This window comes from Onychomys torridus, chromosome 9, assembly GCF_903995425.1.
Source record: "Onychomys torridus chromosome 9, mOncTor1.1, whole genome shotgun sequence".
In the NCBI taxonomy this organism is placed as follows: domain Eukaryota; kingdom Metazoa; phylum Chordata; class Mammalia; order Rodentia; family Cricetidae; genus Onychomys; species Onychomys torridus.
The window spans coordinates 98,171,241-98,188,271 of NC_050451.1; positions in this window are offsets into that span (position 1 = coordinate 98,171,241).

Consider the following 17,031-nt stretch of genomic DNA (forward strand, 5'->3'; position numbering starts at 1 on the left):
TTTGAGATGTTAATGTCATTATTATTGAATGTAACTGCTATTTAAATTTATCATGTCACAAATATGTTGGCCCCTGCTCATGTGCTTATTGGAAAAAAAAAGTCTATGTATCTTTACTAGTGAAATGTTTGGGAGTCTCCCCGAACCTTATTTATTTTTTTTTGTTTTCTCATACTGTTGGTGTTTTAGGCATTTTCATTTCATTTCTAGAAGTTTCTAATTAAACTTCACAAAGACTTTTCTCCAGTCTGAGCTTTTTTCTTTTCTCCGTTTGCAAAATAATATAGAGCATTTTTTTATTTTCATAAATTCCAACTATCACATTTTCACACTATATTCCTTTATTCACCTATTCACATATTATATTGATTGAGTTCTGAGTATTGAACCACTATTGTGTAGCTTGAATAAATCCTGCCAGGAAGAAATTAAATAAAAGATAACAAAAGATGTTATAATTATTTCTGCATCATTTTATTAGATTCCCATTTTGTTATCTTACATATGTTGCATTTTAGCAAACAAATAAAAATATTCACAATTTTTTCACATAAATAATTGAGCTGTAGCTATAAGTAAATCTGTTATAATTTAAATTTAAGTGGGCTTTTCTCTGCCTCCTTTCTTTCTTCAAATGAATTTTAGTGATAATTCTGAGAACACATTAGAGAGCCCTACATGCTGCAAAGCCTTTTATAAATGACAATGGAAGCTTAATATATCATTGACTTAAGAGAATGCCCTTTCTACATGAGATGAAACTATTATAATAGACCGACTCAAAGAGGCCCTTTGGGTTGTGATGTTACATGCTTTCTTTCATGGTTATTTGTCAGTCTTTTGCTTGTCTTTGTGATTCATTCCCTAGAAAATGTGTTTCCTTTCTTCATATGCTTCATGTAATCACAGAAGACCTGCTGCCTAAGTGAATAAATAGTCTTTCTTCCAGATGATTAATGAAAAGCTGCAAATTCTTTTCTTCACTGATGAATAGGAACAGATGCTTCACATCTTGTGGCATCAAAACATTAGTGCAAACCATAAGCTCAAAACACTGGACCATTTAACAGACATGCCTCACCCAGAAGCATGTGCTGTGTTATTTATAGATACCAAAATATACCCAACTTTGGGATGTTTGCTATTATCCTTTAGTGTTTTGGTATCAGTGAAATATCTTTGAAGAAAATTACAGAGAGAAAGTTAAGAAAATAAATACAAACCATTTTTTCCAGGTGTGTGAGAAATACAAAGCACACAATTGCAGCAATCAAATAGCATTTATTTGTTAGAAAAACAGCAGAGTCCACATGCTGACAAAGTGATGATCACCTACTTAGGATTTTCTGAAGTTCAGTGAAAGACAATAATTTTGAAAAGTGTTTTCTAGAAATATGTCCAAACTGTTTCTTAGAGAAAAATAGAATAAATTTGAATTTTGACTTCTAAAACATGAAGTTACATGAAATATATGTAGTAAAACTACTCAGCTAGCATTCTTGGTAAGTCAGAAATAATATTCAAACTTATTCTTATTCTAAATTAGTCTAAAATACCAAATAGAGCGTAATATCTTCATAGTAGAAGATAGAATGATAAGTTACTTCCTTGCCCTGTGGTTACACTGAACACTTTGGTGAATTTGGTGACATAGAATGTACCATGAGTTGTATAGTCCCCATGTTCTTCCAGTCCAGAATGTGTCAACATTTATGTTGTCCTTATGGAGAACTATCTGTCCATTCACAATGGCAACTTCAGCAGTATAGATTACAGTCATTATTGTAAGATTATTCTTTTGATAACACCAAGTTACTAAGGGTATTTTCTGTTATGCAAAAAGAATTTATATTTCATAATTTGTACGTTTGAAGTAAATTTTGAGAGGATTAAGAAGAAATGGATGAAATCAACAGAATGCAAATATATATATATATATATATATATATATATATATATATATGCTGTCAGCATAGTCATCAATGGTTCTAATCTTCCAAAAATCTTTAATTTTTGTTATCAAAACAATTTGCTTATTCTACACTTCTTTAAAATTTCATTCATATTACACTTTTCTTGAAGGATCCAATTGTCCCTGAAATCTAGTACAGGCATTCAGAAATATTCATTTAACATAATAACTAGCATAAAGTGACACTTATGAATTGGTGATAACTCAATGTTATTTTGGTTACTAAATATTTTTGGAAACAACATCTAGAAATATGAAGCACTTGACACTTAGCTGAATTTAACAGTAACTATAGTCGTTCAATCATCTTATTCTGCAGTGGCCATCCTCAAAGGTGAGTCTCATTGACCATATGCTCCTGATATCCACTTGTGTTTTCCTCCCTTTCCACATAATTCTAACTTAATCTTATTGTAACTATAAATTTGTTAGTAAATGACAGGGAATTTCAGTAGTAGGCTGTATGATATTCAGGTGTTATGTCTTTTTAAAAAAATGTTGGATCACTTTTCAAGATATAAGACAATACATCATAGGGATCTCCTTATAATTCTGTGGTGATTCATACATAAGATACAGAGGTGTGTTGCCAACATCTTCACAGAAAACTCTGTAGGTAGTGGTTTATGATAAAACATCGCTCTTGAACCAGATCTGAATATTATCACATAAGAAACCAAGAATCTGAACCTTGTTGTTAATCTGCTTTGGAATTCCTGACTGGAGAAAGTGAGTAATGGATGCTTATTATTTTGAGACTTTTGGTTCACAGAACACTTGCTAAGCAAGAGTAGAAACTAATTTGCCTGTTCTGTCAGTAAATATTCCCATGACAGTGACAGTAGTCACTGAGACTGATGATTTACATTTTTTCTATATTTTGAAAAATAGTGTGTGTGTGTGTGTGCGTGTGTGTGTGTGTTTGTGTGTGTGTACGTATTTGTACATGAACAAACCATGGCATGATTATAGAAGACAAAGGACAATTAGAGGCAGGCAGTTCTTTCCTTCAGCCATGTACGTCTTGGAATATTGGACTCCAGGTTGTCAGGTTAGGCAGTGACTATATTTTCTGAACCACCTCACCAGCTATCTTTTCCTATTTTATGTAAATTAAAATTAACATGTTATTAAATTGTGTTGTCCTTTTTCTTAAAATATGTTTGATAGCCAGAGCTGTACGAACATTGAAAACATACTTAATGTTTATTCACGAGTTCTACACTTCTAAGAATGACACATAATACTCTGGCTCAGCTAATTAAAATAGTTTTAAAATATTTTCATTTAATTCTTTGAGAATTTCAGTGAGGACCTATTGCAAAAGACATAATATTCTTGAGCTATAGAAGTTGGGAAAATCACGTGGCTGCTAACATAAAAGCATTATTTCTATTGGCTAGCCTTTGTAGTGTTGAAATGTGCTATGTATACTCCTGGGGAAGAAAAATATTCATCAGTCTTATTCAGCAATGAACCCTGCAAGCTGCTGTGGATATCGCTCTGTGTAAATAAAGTTCTGATTGGCCAGTGGCAGGCAGGAAGTATAGGCGGGACAAGAGAGAAGAGAATTCTGGGAAGTAGAAGGCTGGGGGGAGACACTGCCAGCCGCCGCCATGAAAAGGAACGTGTAAAGACACTGGTAAGCCACGAGCCATGTGACAAATTATAGACTAACAGAAATGGGTTAATTTAAGATAGAAGAACTAGATAACAAGAACCCTGCCACAGCCATGCAGTTTCTAAACAATGTAAGTTTCTGTGTGCTTTCTTGGTTGGGTCTGAGCAACTGTGGGACTGGAGGGTAAGAGAGATTTGTCCTGACTGGGCCAGGCAGGAAATTCTAACTACAAATGGCGCCCAACGTGTTGGCAAGAGTTTCCACCTAAAACCTGAGAAAAAAAGATTCTAAAACGGAGCTAAAAACAGCTTCCTAGTTGTCTCTCTCAAGTTAGCAGCAGCCTGCCGGTTTGAGCTACTATGGCAGGTTCCTGGCGTGTGCGTCTGATCTGCAGTGCAGCGGGAATGAGGAGTCTACAAGCAGCACTTTACTCTATTGTGTGGTGTATTTAGCCTTTGCTAGTTAAAAAAAAAAAAAAAGTTTCTGGGCTATGAGCTGCTTTGATAGAACTGCTTCTGATAGTTGATGGTGCACATGGCTCCAGACCCAGAGCTGGTGGTAAACTGTACCACCGCCATGTTGGAAAGCTGAGGTGGGTGGAGCCAGCAGCCACAGCAGTGTTTCAGTCTTACAAAGATGGATATTACACAGAGAATCTGGTTTGTCTTGTCTTTGGGATTTTTAACTGCAAAAAAAGATTTGATTGTAAAAGCTGTTGAGTTAAATAAATATGTAAATTTTAAAGGTACCTTGACTTCAAAATTTGGATATAAGGAAATGTTGCTTTGGAAAAGAGTCTCTGGTTTTGTTTCCACAGAAAGCCAGAGGCTATGGATTTGTTCCACATTAAGATACATCAGGTTTCATCAGCCAAGACCACCTGAAAGGTCTCCGATGACACCATGGCCCAGATGATCCAACATCCAGAGTGGTTTCAAGGCAACTCCCTCAGAGACCCAAGAAGGAAATAATACTACCTAATTAAAATAGATAATTAAAAATAGATTAATAATTAATCATCTGTGATAATCATATTCATAGCCATATTAGTTAAGTCTTCTAGGTATACACAGAGATATTTCAGATAGACAGGTAATCTTCAAACACTTCAAAGGTCTACAGAATATGGCATTTAAAATATTTTTAAAATTTAGACTTTCTGGACAGTGAGACATGTCTGCTCCTGGCAACACCAATTTACTTCAGAGAGGAGAATGGGCATTAAAGACACTTCATATGGAGTTTATCTTCACCTTGGCAAAAATAGCCATTTGGACAAAAAACTGTTCTTGCCTGGACTGCTTGATCGACTGTATGTGCAGGACCCATAGAAAGGTGACCACTGAACTGTGCTTGACAAAATGGTCCTTCAGGTTCCTGCTTTGCAGAGGAAACTGCCAGACATTCTACAGGACACTGAGAAAAGTGACCAAGAGACTCTAGCCCTGTAGGCTGAAGACAAATGCCCCAACTTTACAAAGGAACATTAGGTGACTGTCCAGGCTGCCAGCTGTCTCTGTCTATTCTTGCAAGACTCCTGAAAAATGCTTACATCCTTCTCCCAGTTCTCAGGTAATATTATATCCTTCTGAGGTCTTTGATGTGGTTGAAGACTAGATAGTTATAATTTCTTCAGTTATGATAAAAGATAAGTTAGATATAAAACCTTAGACTCACAAATATAAGATAGATAGGATATCTTCTTTAATATTGTAACTGTAATTCTTGCTTGATAATTGTTTTGTTATATGTAATTGTACTATGTAAAAGTTAAAACCTTCCTTAAAAAAAAAAAGAAAAGGGGAAGTGCTGTGGATATCGCTCTGTGTAAATAAAGTTCTGATTGGCCAGTGGCCAGGCAGGAAGTATAGGCGGGACAAGAGAGAAGAGAATTCTGGGAAGTAGAAGGCTGGGGGGAGACACTGCCAGCCGCCGCCATGAAAAGGAACGTGTAAAGACACTGGTAAGCCACGAGCCATGTGACAAATTATAGACTAACAGAAATGGGTTAATTTAAGATAGAAGAACTAGATAACAAGAAGCCTGCCACAGCCATGAAGTTTCTAAACAATGTAAGTTTCTGTGTGCTTTCTTGGTTGGGTCTGAGTGACTGTGGGACTGGAGGGTAAGAGAGATTTGTCCTGACTGGGCCAGGCAGGAAATTCTAACTACAGCAAGCTACACTAATGACTGTCCAACAAGATATGCCCACTGATGCAATAGTGACATTAACTGTCATTGGATGATCCAATCACTTTCAAATATGATATTTTTCATTGCTAACATTTTTTTCCGTGTCACCCTTTTTATTCTTATTATGTTCTTTCTACTTTACAGTATGAACATAAAATTTCTTTATCATCATATAGGGAATTGTAATATATGTATATATATATATACATATATACATATATATATATATATATATATGTATATATATATATGGATTTTTGATTATCAAAACAATTTGCTTATACTACACTTCTTTAACATTTCATTCATATTACACTTTCATGAAGGATCCAATTGTCCCTGAAATCTAATACAGGCATTCCGAAATATTCATTTAACATAATAACTAGCATAAAGTTGACTCTTAAGAACTGGTGATAACTAACAGAATGTAGATATATTAAGTACTTATTTAAATATAATTGTCTCCATTTTCAAAGTGTACTTATTATTTTAATTTTAATATAAAGATGGTCATTGTTTACTATTAATCAAATTTTTCTTAATTACAAAAATGCAAAAAACTAGATGTTCACCTGAATAAACACTATATTACAAGGCAGATCTCTCATAAATAAGATATTGTATTTAACTTTTCTATAAATTTTATGTGTTCACCATTTTTTGCTTTATTTATATAAAATAATACTAGTTTTTGAAAATTTAAAATTTCCTTTGTCATTCTAAATATTTTACTGTGTAAATTTTGTCATGTTTGGTTTTAAAATAAAATACTGAATAAGAAGTTTACTTTATGGAATTTGCTGGAGCTGTGAAATGAGGGATTGACTCAAGCAAGTACACAAATAAATATAAATTTATATGTTCTTTAAAAGGACCTGAAGATGGGAAGGGGGGCTATGAAATACTGTCTTTTGGAAAGATATACTTGATACACACATTACCTGCACAAGACCAGCAAAACATCAAAGTGGTAATAATTTCATTGTGGATGATGAGATTCTATCAAGCTACTCTTCTGGCTGAGAAGTGATTAGCACTTGATAGCTACTGATGGAGAGAGTGTCCAATTTCTTTGGGAATAAGGCCACTGATAGGCTTCTTATGCATCGATGAATGGACCCCTACCAATTACCATGCCTGGTCAATATTAAGTTGACCCAGGGAGACATTAATAACAATAAAAAGAAAAAGAAAATATCAAATTATGAGCAAAATGGGCTGGAATTTGGGAGAGATAAATCATAGTTAGGTAAAATCAAAATGCATTGTATATATGTATGAAAATTTCAAAGAAACCATAAAAGTATTTAAAATAATTAAAAATTAGAGAAGAATGAATGAACAAATGAATAAATGAGGTAATGAGTAAATAAAAATAAATAAATAAATGATAGAGCACTTGACTAGCATGTGTGTGTCACTAGATTCAATTCCCAATACCAAAAATAGTAATTCATCATAACCATTACTTTTGGAACCACACATGTTAAGACAAATTTTTTGAACACTGTGGTATGAATGATGCACAGAAACAAGGGTGGTATAGATAAAGTAATGAGAAGACTAATATCCCAAGAGAGTAGAAGAAAAGAGAAGAAATAAATAGAATGTTTTTAAAGTCTAGTTAGAGAAACTATTAGTTAATATTAAAAATTATATTTAAAAAATTCCCTTTGAAATATATCCTTATATTGTTGTTTACCCATCAAAATGTAGTTCACAAATAGATGGCCATTATGGATGCATCTAGCACTTGCAAAATTCATATAAGTGCATGTATACTTAGTCTGTGCCTATTATAATCAGCAAGTTATAGTCCTACAAAATGTTGAAATCTTAAATACTCTGGTATAAACATTATCAAGCCTCTGATATAAAAGGTTACTTGAACAAACAGCCTCAATATTTATACAATTTATTTACTATCATCTTATTTCAATATTCTCACTCTTAACAAATTTAAAAATTCTGCATTGCATGACAGAAAAGTATCATATTTACCATCTGATAATATTTGTATGGATGTTGATGTGATCACTTGAAGGACTGAATCCAGGGCTTCCCACATGCCCCACAGGAACTTTAATGCTAAGCTCTCTCTCTGCCTTAAAGTTTTATATTGAAACATAAAGGTGTGTTATGTTTCTTGTGAGAAAATTTTCCAAACACATTAGTATCTAAATTTATTAATAATCTATGTACCCGTTAGGAGGTTCCTATGAAATAATTAAAATGCCATGTATTATGTCAACTTTACTTGATTGGCTGCTGTGGCTGAGTTCAAGGCAGAAATGAATACCTGTGAAAGATCTGTATCATCAACAAAGATTTATAGCACTTATAACCACTGTTAAGGGATCCATTTCTCCCTCAGTGGACACACAAAGGACTCAAGTTAACAGGAAGAAATAGCTTCATATTATGTGAATGAATAACTAACAAAATGCTTAAATGGATAACCCGGTAGCATAGGTTTACCTCTGTCCTGTGGATATCATTCTGTATGCTGTGAAAGTGTTGCTCTGATTGGATGATAAATAAAACACTGATTGACAAGTAGTCAGGTGGGAAGTATAGGCAGGATAAACAGTCAAGGAGAATTCTGGGAAGAGGAAGGTTGAATCAGGAGACGCCAGTCCACTATCCATGGAGCAACATGTAATGGCACACAGGTAGAGCCACAGAACATGTGGCAACATGTAGATTAACATAACTGGGCTGAGTTTAAGTGTAAGAGCTAGTCAGTGATAGGCCTGAGCTAATGGTAGAGCAGTTTTAATTTATACAAGCTCCTGTGTGTTTACTTGGGTGTGAGCAGCTGAGGACCCAGTGGGACACAGGAAAACTTTCAGCTACAAGTGGTGCCAAAAAGTCGGGCAAGAGTTTCCACGTAAAACCTGAGAAAGCTTTTTTTTTTTTTTTAAAAAAAGGGGTTCTAAAATAGAGCTAAGAGCAGCTTCCTTGTTGTGTCTTTCAGGAAAGCTGTAATACAGAGATGCTGAGGCCTGCAGGCTTAAGCTACTCTATGGCAGGCATGAGTGCAGCATGCCAGATTCCCACTAGTGGTATACAGAGGATTCTCCAAGCTGCAGAATAAGCTGCATGGTAGTTATAGCTTTTGCTAGTACAGAGCAAAAAAAAAAAAAAAGGTTTCTGGGCTACACACTGCTTTAATGCAGACATAAATCCACTGCTTCCAAGAGTTGGTGGTATACATGGTTCCCAGAGCCAGAGCTGGCAGTAAATATCCCACCGCCATATTGGAAAACTGAGGTGGGCAGAGGCAGAAGCCAAAGCTGCCATTTCAGTCCTAGTAATGCTGCAGCTTAAAGCAGTAGTTTCACAATAAGGCAGATTAATATGGAACAAGACTTGAAATGGTTTACAGTGTGTGTAAAAATGTATGTAAGCTTGGAAGAGAGAAGAAAATTACTATGGACAGTTATATAAAGACATAGTTTTAAAATGTAAAGTCTTTAAAGAGACAGTAAAGGAAGTCTTTTAAAAAAATAAGCCATGTAAAGATGAATATTACACAGAGAATCTGGATTGCGTTGTCATATATGTATATATATATATCTATATATCTCTATATATCTATATATCTATATATCTATATCTATATCTATATCTATCTATCTATCTATCTATCTATCTATATATATATATATGTATATATATATATATTTTGCTGAGCACTCTACTACTGAGCTAAATCCCCAACCCGGTCTTTGACATTTTTAACTGCAGAAACATATTTGATTGTAAAGGCTGCTCAGTTAAATCAATATATATATTTTAAAGGTATCTCAATTTTAAAATTTATGTCTAAGGATAAGTTGCTTTGAGAAGAGGTTATCCTTTTGTTTCAACAGTGGAGACCATGTTTGGTTTCTACTGAATTCTAACTAATCACCCAATCAATTATATGTCACTGCATTGTCATTTCACTAAACTTCATGATAGAGAGACTGATTATCATATCAGGAAGTTGGTTTTGAAGCCAGAGGTCAAGGTCCTTTGTAATTACTTCCCTTTAGATTTCTATTCCTCTGGTTGGGTGGGATTGGGAGAGGGTAAAGAATGTCTGTGTATTCTGTCTTTAATGTAGAATCAACAGAAAAGGGTATTATAAGTACTGAAAGGGCATTGAGATATTAGCAAGGCAGCAGGAAATTGCTTCAAGAACTATGACCTTGTACCAAAACCAAGCCTAATCACATCCTGATACATTTCAAGATAGGGATTTGGAAATTACCTCATTTTAAATCCTTAAGGCATCAACACTTATGTGGTAAGGCTTTTAAAATTTTAGACCTCAGAAACCTTACATTCCTTATTTTAATGTGTGTCTTATCATAAGATGATGCCATTCATATGACAGCTAGTGAGAAAAAATTAAGAATCCAGTTCTTTACATTTTTATAACAACATACATAGCATCACCCTGTTTAAAATATTCACTCCTAATTATTTGACAACCCATTTTTATGTAACTAATCAACAATAAGATGATAGGGATCAGAAACCTTTTTCATTTACTGAGCATTGCATTTCTAAAGGGTGATAGTGTTGCTGTTGTGCCTTCATGGATTTCTAACAGACAGTTAATTTATTTGTCATATATCTTTCAAATTTTTGGTTTCTATCTGAATGTGCGTTCATACAGAAAACATGTTAGAAAGGAAAGTCTTTGTTATGAGAACTTAATTGACACAAAAGATTAAACATTGAAATAACTTAAAATATATGACAACACAATTTACAACATTGTTTTCCTTTTGATTGCCCTCAGATGACACTTGTCACTTAAATGTCAATCTTAGGGATGGGAAGAGCTCTAGGACAGCAGTTATTATGAGTTGTCACCCACATTGGGGTGGTAGGTGGTGTTTTCAGTCTCTTAGCTACTATAAGTAACCCTCACACATCCTCTTGTTAGAAACCAAAAAACAAAACAAAACAAAAAAACACACACAAACACATTCCTACCATGTTGGACTTTGGTGCAGTTGTTACGTTGGTCTCTCCTGGTGAATAAATAAATGCATGTGTTGCAGCCACCCAGAGAAAGTCTGTCATACAAAGTGTGTGTGCGTTAGAGGGAGACATCTTGGGGATAGGGAGAAACTGGGTACTGGGAACGTTCTCAGGAATTCACAAGGAAGATTCCAGCTTAGACTGCTAGCAAAAGTGGAGAGGGTGCCTGAACTGGCTTACCTCTGTAATCAGGTCAGTAAATACCCTAACTGACATCGTAGAGCCTTTCTCCAGTAACTGATGGAAGTAGATGCAGAGACCCATAGCCAAACACCAGGCTGAGCTCCAGAAGGCCAGTAGAAGAGAGATAGGAGGGATTCTGTGATCCAGGGGCCTCAAGATAATGATTGGGAAACCTACAGAGATAACAAAACCAAACTAGTAGGCACTCATGAAATTTAGCCAATATCTGTTGTGTTTCCACAGAACTGGACTAGGCCCTCTGCATAAGTGAGACAGTTGTGTAGATTGATCTGCTTAACGGGAACCCTGGCAGTGGGATCAGGATCCATCCCTGGTTCATGAGAAGTCTTTTTGGAGCCAAATACCTATGGTGGGACACCTTGCACAGCCTTGAGGCACTGGGAGGGGCTTGGACCTGCCTCTACTGAATATACTAGGCTCTGCTGACTCCCCATGAGAGTCCTTATCTTCTTGTAGAAGGGAAGAGGGAGTGAGTTGGGGCCGGGGGAAGCCTGGAGGGGTGGGAGGAGGGAAGAGGTACTAATATGCAAAATGAATAAAATTTTCTTAATTAAAAAAAAAGAAAAACTGTGTGTGTGTGTGTGTGTGTGTGTGTGTGTGTGAGTGTGAACGGAGAAGAGAAGCTATCATTAGGTGCCCCTGCCAATATATATGAATGTTGTTTACTTTACTTACTTGCTGGGATAGGTTCTCTCTAGAGCTTGCCTTATTGAGCAAATTTAGCTAGCCAGGTTTCCTGGGACTTCTGTCTCCTCTCAATGGCTGGAATAGCAGCTGAGCCTCCATGATAGCCAGGTTTTATGTGTGTGTGGGATCTGAATTCCAGTCCTCATGCTTGTGTAAGTAAGCCCTAAGTCCTGAAAAATCTGCCCAGCTCAGCATAACTGAAAGCTTTATTTTTTATAATCTGCTATTTTTAATTCTTTGAGAATTTCATATATATATATATATATATATATATATATATATATATATATAATTTTGTTCATATCCACTTATATTTGGCCTCTAGCTACACCTTGTCTGCCTCTAAAAACCCTCCTCAAATACTTAGTTTTATGGATTTTTTGTATGTTTGTTTTACAATCCTAATGTGTCCAATTAGTGTTGCCCTTATCTCCTTGAGTGTATGATCCTCTACTGTAATATTAACCTTCTACCAATGGCAATTCCTTACAAGAAAAGGGGCTCTTTTCTCCAACCCTCAACTGCCTATATATACAGTTCCTTAGCTAGAGGGGAGGGCTAGTGAACCCCTACCCTATCTGTGCAGCAAGACTAACTGAACTGGTCATATGAAAGTAATCTAGGTCACCATGAGTTTCATGATCCAGGTTTCTATTTTTGTGACTGCTTTGATTTTTTTTCAATTTTTTTCACAAAAAGTATCTAAAAAGTGAAATTGAATGTAAAAGAATATCAGCAAAATTATATGGATATAAGAGATATTTATGAACTTGTACCTTATACTAGAAGTATACCTATTTTTCATAAACAGAATAGAATAATTAGAGAAATAGAATAATTAGAGAAAAAACTTTTAAAACTGGTGTTCCTTAGACTGCTCGGCCAGCTACCCAGCTATTTATTATGTATACAGTTTTCTGCCTGCATGTGTCCCTGCAAGCCAGAGGAGGACACCAGATCTTATTACAAGAGGTTGTGAGCCACCATGTGCTTGATGGGAATTGAACTCAGGACCTCTGGAACTCTGGAAGAGCAGTTGGTGCTCTTCACCACTGACCACATGAGAACAGGAATAGGTAGAGTGCTGGAGAGGTCCCCAGAAATCCACAATGATACATCCTCTGTAGACTGCTGGCAATGGTCGAGAGAAAGCCTGATCTGATCTAGCCTGGTGATCAGATGGCCAAACACCCTAACAATCATGCTGGAACTCTCATCCAATAACTGATGGAAGTGGATGCAGAGATCCTCAGCCAGGCCCCAGGTGGAGCTCCAGGAGTCCAATTGTTGAGAAAGAGGAGGGACTGTAAGGGTATGAATTGTTGAGCCCAAGATTGGAGAGGCACAGGGACAAATAGCCCAACAAGTGGAAGCACATGTATTATGAACCAAAGGCTGTGGTGCCACCAGCTGGATCAGGCCCTCTGGATAAGTGAGACAACTGAATAGCTTGATCTGCTTGGGAGGCATCCAGGCAGTAGGATCCAGACCTGTCCTTAGTGCATGAGCTGGCTGTTTGGAACCTTGGGCTTATACACAGGGATACTTTGCTCAGCCTGGAAGGAGGGGACTGGACCTGCCTGTACTGAATCCACCAGGTTTAAATGAATCCCCAGGGGAATCTTGGCCCTGGAGGAGATGGGAATGGAGGGGAAGGGATGGAGGGAAGGTAGAGGCAGGGATGGGAGGGGGAGGACAGGAGAACCCATGGCTGATGTGTAAAATTAAAACACAAATATAATAATTTTTAAAAAAGGAAAAAATAAAGCAATCTCTAAAACATTAAAAAAAAAAAACTGGTGTTCCTTGGGTAAAGGTGATGGTAAACACAAGCAGATATATGTGTTTTCTAACATACACAGTGGGTTGCCATATGAAATGTTTTTGACTACTATTGTAGAGGTTTGATCTAACAACCATTCACCTTAGATAGACATGGCAAAGCAATCATTCTGCTTACATCTAGCTACTGAATCTATGAATTTCAATACAAGAATATGGGTTTCCCAAAAGCAGTTGTATCACCAAAGCCCCACTGCAACATGGTAGAGACTCAGAAAGCAGGACCAGGAACCTTTCTGCCCATGGTGTGACCCCACTGAATCTTCTTTCCCAAGCAAATATTTACTGCTTATATAAACTTTATAAGCACGGAGTCTTGTTAGCCTCCTTACTTTCTGCAATTTAATATTTCAGTTCAGAGGAAATAACTACATCACAGAAGAGAGGTTAGGTTGACAATTAGATGCAAATGGACTAACCTAAGTGTTTTACATGTCTCACGTTGTATAGGTTTTTTTTTTTCTTTTTATTGTAAAGAGTTTCTTCTCTCATGCAATACTTCCAAACAGAATTTTGACTCCCTCCATTCTTCCCACCTTCCTCCAACCTCCCCTCCCACCAAGAACCAATCTCTCTCCATTTCTTCTTCAGAAAAGAACAAACCTCCAAGAAACAACAGCAAAACATGGCAAAACAAGATACAATAAGACAAAACAAAGGCTTTCACACACACACACACACACACACACACACACACACACACATGTATGTGTGTGTGTGTGTGTGTGTGTGTGTGTGTGTGTGTGTGTGTTTGTGTGTATCAGAGAGTGGCAAATAAGTCCAACCACAATTCAAAGACCTTCTACCTTCTACCTCTGTGAAATTCTCAGGAGTCCAGTGATATAGGGCATGCAAAGATATTCCTTCTATGTTAAAGGCTAAGTCATTGCACCTGGATTTGGATTCTGGGGGCAGTACATTCCTCACTTGAATGTGTTACTCTGGCCCATATAGCAAGTGACACAGAAACCTGCTAGCTTTGTGTGGGACCTAGGATAGAAGAAGGCTCTTTAATAGGTCCAAGCTACTGTACAGACTTCTCTACCACTTGTACTATATGACCCAGCAGATCCTATGATACTAGAGGTGTCAGCGGCAGATAGAGATGCTCTTTGGAGCCTTTGGCAGGACCCTATAGTTGACTCACAGAAGAGAATTTTGGAATTTGGGAGCAATGTTCTACCATTACCTGCAGACAACTATTCTCCTTTTGACAGGCATCTCTTGGGCTAATACTGGACCTTAGTGTAAAGTGATGATTTGACAATGGTCCACCTAGATACTATGTTCAGCAAACCAGTCCCTAGTCTTCTCATCATTCAACTGATCATATGAAAAACCTCATGAGGACATAGGTGCATGCTTGGTAAGCAGACAGCATTGTAATATTGTAACAGGACTAGAAATCATAGGCATTTGGGCAATTCCTTCATGTAACTTCCTGGTGCCTTCATGACCTGCTCATGCCCAATTTCATTACTTTCATATGATAATAGATTGCTGTTGTGCACAATATACTTTATAAATTGGTGAGTCAAAAATATAAGCGAGCCAAGATTTTCTGAGGAGCTTGCAGAGTGTAGAAGAAATGCAGAATGGGTAATAGAAGAAGGTAGTTATAAATACCATCTGAGACAATGTGACCAGTTGCAGAAATGAGGATTATAATTGACAACAGTGCTTCTGGTGTATTTTATTAAGAACGCATTTGTACAGACACTTCTGTTTTCTTTCAATTTCTTTATCATAATATGCTAAAACATCATTTAAGAGAATATTAGAAGGATGTCACTTATGGGACATTGCCACATTCTAAATTTATAATGCGTTGTATGAAAGGTAGTTGTATCATGTTAGGTTAATTATGACCTGGTTATATACAATGCATTTTTGATTATATGTGAGAAAGTTATATTATGTTTTGGCATATTATTATAACCTGGTTATTATTTTCATCTGGAAATTAATCACACCTTAAGGATAATATGATCTTGTGTCAAGCTGACAGCAGGTGGACTTGTGATGGATATTCTTGGCTGCCAACTTGACTACATCTGGAATGAACTACAATCCAGACATGGAGGGCACAGCTGTGCGAGATTTTCTTCTTAGTTTGAAGGTTGTGATTCCACTTTCAGTCTAGACCTTTGACACAGAAAGACACACCTCTGATTTGGATCTTGAGGTGGGAAGACACACATCTTTAATCAAGATCTTGAGGCTGGAAGACACACCTGCAATCTGGGCCACACCTGTGTCTGGAAGCCTCACCTTGCCAGCACATGCATTCCTTCACAGGCATTGATAACTACTTCTTTGGGATTCAGCAAATACGGAAGACCAGCTGAGACACCCATCCCTGTGAGACTGAGCAACTATTAGATTCTTGGACTTTCTAGTCAAAGTTAGCCATTGTTGTATTAGTTGGACTGAGGCCTATAAGTCATTACTTATATTCTATATAAGTTCTAGGACTGTAGAGAAGCCTGACTAATACAGTTTAAAAAGATGCTTATAAAAGAATAAATTTCGCCAGGCGGTGGTGGCACACGTCTTTAATCCCAGCACTCGGGAGGCAGAGCCAGACGGATCTCTGTGAGTTCAAGGCCAGCCTGGGCTACCAAGTGAGTTCCAGGAAAGGCACAAAGCTACATAGAGAAACCCTGTCTCAAAAAAAAAAAAAAAAACAAAATAAATAAATAAATAAATAAATTTCAATGGTCTGAGGCTTTATAGCACTATTGTAGATTATGAGGCATTCTTAATCATACAAAATCAAAGGATATTCTGTATAATATACCAAGTAAAATTTTGATAATGATTTTATGATACAAACATAAGCAGCTGATGATTTGCTATTTTCATTATATTATATATATTGTATTGTATTATATATACATACACATGCGCACAAAGAAATTGGAAAATACAAATGTATTTCATAATTGAAAACAAATATTTCAACATGTTTTTAAACAGTATTATAACTAGGGTGTTAATAGTCTAGTAGACACACATGTGTTCAGCATTGTATTTGTTATGTAATGAGTGCCATCCAAATATTAAAATCTTTTTCAAAAATTATGTGAGATTAAGTTTTTTAAGGTAACAGAGGTAAAAATTTTCCAACTCAAGAAAATATGATCTTGACATTTTATGTATGTGATCAGCAGAAATTACCTTTCTCAGATTTGTTGCTTGTAGTGGTAAAATGGTTAGCATATGATTGATTATAGATTTTATATAAGAATTAGACTGAATGGATGAAAACAACCTATTATTGCATATTGTAGTTTTGTTAGACCTATGGTTTATACTATTTTTTATATCATTAATAATGCTAGTGAGAAAAATATGGAATTCAAGTTGACCACAAATAACAAGAATCCTGCTAGGCACATTATTATATATCCATATTTTATATGCACATTTATACATTTAGATAGTTGAGACCCTTTATTATTTTGCA